We start from the raw sequence: 4,304 nt of genomic DNA on the forward strand, positions 1-4,304 counted from the left end.
CCAGAATGTGCTGATCCAAAGCCAAAAGCAGGAGCCTCCTCCAGGTCTCCCACGTGGGTGAAGGGACCCAAGAACTTGGGCCATCTTCCATCACTTTCCCAGGCCATAGCAGAGAGCTGGATGGAAGCGGAGCAGCCACCACTCAAACCGGCGCCCATATGGGATGCCAGCACTGCAGGCGGCAGCTTTACCTGCTACACCACAATGCCGGCCCCAAGCAGTCTATTCTAAATTTCCCTATGACCCAACAGTTCCATTCCTAGGTCTTAACCTGAGAGAAAACAGAGCACAGAAGGCCTTGTAACCATTTAAGAATGTTCCCAGAAGCCTCATTCATTAAGGTCCCAAACTGGGAACATCTCAGGAGTCCAGCAAAAGGAAAGTGGTCAAATAACCACCAGAATGGTGAGACCGTGGAAGACAGACAGCAGTGGGAAGGAACAGGTCCCTTACAGAGATTTGATGCACATGCATCACAGAAACATCCAGCTTGTTGAAGGTGAGTAGTACTTGCTGCCTGAATCCTTTCATGTGAAGAATGAAATTCCTTTCTAGAATAGGCCAAATGAACCCATGATGGAGAAATCAGAAAGCTAAGGGGATGTTACCTCTCTCTCTCTCTCTCACTCTCTCTCTCCCTACCTCCCTCCCTCTCTCAATATCTTTCTGTGTCACTCTTCTTTTAAATAAGTAAATATATTTTAAATGATAAGAGCATTCTAATAAGTGCTACAATGTGGATGAACCTTGAGGACGTAATGCTAAGTGAAAGGAGCCCATCACAGAAGACAGATGATATAAGATTTCCCTTGTAGGAGGTCCCAACTGCCTCGTAGGAGGCAGAACACCTAGTGGTGCTTTCTGGAGACTGGAAAGGTAAGGCCAAATGAACCCATGAGGGAGAAATCAGAAAGGTAAGGGGATGTTCTGGTGTGATGTTAATATTCCTCATTTTCATTTGGATTAGCCAGGTGCATGAATGGGTCATGTTTGTCTCATTTGTGCATTTCATTTTACCTTGGTAGATGAGGAGGAAAGAAAAACAAAAAGTTGGGTTGGTGGGCTGAGCCTCTGGGCCGGTGTTTGGGGTGAGCCTCCATCCTCCAGCCTGAATCAGAACACTCTGCTGGCCCCACTGGGCCTCAGCTACACTAATGCCAGGTGATGGGAACCAGAGAGAAGCTACAACGGCTCAGGGCACAGTGACCTGAAGGGGAAGTTAAAGTGCCTGAGTATTACACAGTGTTTGCAGAGCACACACAGGCCTCAGGCACAGGGCTGTGCCTTCACCCAGTAACACATCTGGCACAGAATGACGAGTGGTTTCTCCATCTCCAGACATGCACACATCCTTGACACTGTTTTTTTTTTTTTAATTGTGACAGAATACGCATAATAGTTGTCATCTTAATCATTGTGTACCATTAGCAATATTAAGACATTTACCATGACCCATCTTGAGGACTCTTTAGCCCATAAAACTGAAATGCTCTACCCATTAAGTACTAAGCCCTCGTCCCTCGCTGCCCCCAGTCCTCGGAAACCACCCCTAGGTGTTCTGCCTCTATGCATTTACTACTCTTGGGACCTCCTACAAGGGAAATCTTACATCATCTGTCTTCTGTGATGGGCTCCTTTCACTTAGCATTACGTCCTCAAGGTACATCCACATTGTAGCACTTGTTAGAATGCTCTTATCATTTAAAATATATTTACTTATTTGAAAAGAAGAATGACACAGAAAGATACTGAGAGAGGGAGGGAGAGGGAGGGAGGGAGAGTGAGAGGGAGAGGGAGAGGGAGAGGGAGAGGGAGAGAGAGAGAAAGATTTTGCATTAGCTAGTTCTCTCCCCAAATGCCAAATATGTCTGCAGCTGGTCTGGGCTGAAACCAGAAGCCTAGAACTCCCTCTGAGTCTTCTGTGTGTGTGGCAGGGGCCCAAGCTCTTGGACCATCTTCTGAGGCCTTCCAATCCACATTAGCAGGGAGCTGGATTGGAAGTAGAACAGCTGGGATGCAAAACAGCACTCTGATGTGTGATACTGGCAAATCAAGGGATGGCTTAACCTGCTGTGCCTCAACACTAGAATTTTATTTTTAAGGAAGAGTAATATTCCATAATATGCAGATACTACATTTTGCTTCATTCACTGAAGGACACTGAGTTTCTTCTACCTTTTGGCTCCTGTGAATAATACTGCTATAAACATGGTATACGAATATCTCTGCCCAAAAGTGGAATTGCTGTGCCATGTGGTAAGGGCATGCTTCCCACAGTGGCTGTGCCGTTTGCATTTCTGAGAATGTACAAGGGGTCCCGTTTTTCCAAGTCATCACCACCATTTATTTTGTTTTTCTGAGAACAGCCTTCCTAATGGTTATGAGTTGATATCTGTTATACTTTTCGAAGAATAAAGCACTTCTGTGTCTCTTTCCCAAAAGAAAGATAAAGAGGATTTTATTTTCAAATATGATTTCCCTGCAGAGGCTCAACTTCATAGTAGCGAATTAAGGTGGAGAAGGCCCAAGTGATGGGAACCAAGGCTATGCTGCCAAAAGACATCTGATTTGGGTGACTTTCCTGCTTGTTTGCCCATGAGGTTTGACCAAAATACATTTGATGAAATTGTGTGCTTAATTCCTGATTATTAGAAACAACAGCAATTCCTTCACTGCTTAAGCATAAGAGGTAAGAAGCAAAATATTTCTAAAGCAAACCACATCCATTTGAAAAAAATCTATATCCAGGTCGAGGGCTGCAGAAACCGCAACAAGTGGTATTTTCCCTTTCCTATTATAACATTAAACTCATTTTAAGCACAGAAAGCACAGTTCTCAGCAAACATGTCTTTCTGTAATTTAAGTAGTAAAACATATTTGTCAATGTAAAAATATCGTATTTAAAAAATGTATGAACCATTTTGGAATCAGACTAGATATGAAAATCCTCAGAATTCCAGAGATATTGGGAATTTTGCATGAATGAAACAACCTGCTACAAACTAAATTCACATTCTCAGTGACTTCAGGTGGAAATGGCAGAAATCTGAGGCTCCATTGCAGACCTGGGATGAGCAAGAGCTGTTTCTCCAAGGCACACAGAGAACGGCCCTGGAAGCTTCTCTGATTTTTGGGGGGGTTCTCACCAACTTTTCCCCACGCAGGGCCCCCAGATCTTTAGAACTTTGCAAATGGAACAGGAGAGTCTTGGAGGTACTTGTTTTAGCTACTGGTAAACTTCCTATAATGCTTTATCTGACTTTATCTTAAAAAGTATTAAGTGCTGGCCGGTGCTGCGGCTCACTAGGCTAATCCTCCGCCTTGCGGCGCCGGCACACCAGGTTCTAGTCCCAGTCGGGGCGCCGGATTCTGTCCCGGTTGCCCCTCTTCCAGGCCAGCTCCCTGCTGTGGCCAGGGAGTGCAGTGGAGGATGGCCCAAGTGCTTGGGCACTGCACCCCATGGGAGACCAGCAGAAGTACCTGGCTCCTGCCATCGGATCAGTGCGGTGCGCTGGCCGCAGCTCACCGGCCGCGGCGGCCATTGGAGGGTGAACCAACGGCAAAGGAAGACCTTTCTCTCTGTCTCTCTCTCTCACTGTCCACTCTGCCTGTCCAAAAAAAAAAAAAAAAAAAAAAAAAAAAAAAAAAAAAAAGTATTAAGTGCTTAAAAGAGCAATACTCATCAGTCTGATTGTAATAATTGTCATTTAAATGTTTTCAAGTGCTCTAAAACCACCCCAAAATACAAACCAGAATTGGGGCATTTTTTCCTGACTCTTAACTGAAATGAATTCTCGCAGATGAACAAATCCTGCCCATAGTCATGGTGAGGTTTTGGTGGCTGCCTGGAACAGAATGAAGCAGAAAGGAACAGGATATGGGGCCCTAGGGACAGATGTGGTAAAGACAGCAGGAGAGCTAAGATCTCTCTCCCCACCCAGCCCCCTCTCGCTGGTATCTGATACATAAGGTATTAACAGAAAAGTCCAATTATGTATTCTTTCAGTCAGTCATCAAACCAAGGATGATACATAATGTCAGGGCAATACCTGCTTACTCTGGTGGCCAAGTTAACTAAGTAACAGCCAAACCCTGGACCCACTAACACACCTGACCCAGGGAGCATGTGAAAGTTGCCACCTATACTGTACGCACACTAATTTAGGCAGCGTCCTCAAAGGATCACTGTAATTAGGACTGAAGTGCAGATGTGTGGGCGAGTAAGAATCTTTCTGAATAATGAGACACTGACAAAGATGGATGAAGTGAGGTCACTGCGAATGCAAAGTGTGTGTGGGCAATGA

The sequence above is a fragment of the Oryctolagus cuniculus genome, chromosome 12 (genome assembly GCF_964237555.1).
Source record: "Oryctolagus cuniculus chromosome 12, mOryCun1.1, whole genome shotgun sequence".
NCBI lineage: Eukaryota > Metazoa > Chordata > Mammalia > Lagomorpha > Leporidae > Oryctolagus > Oryctolagus cuniculus.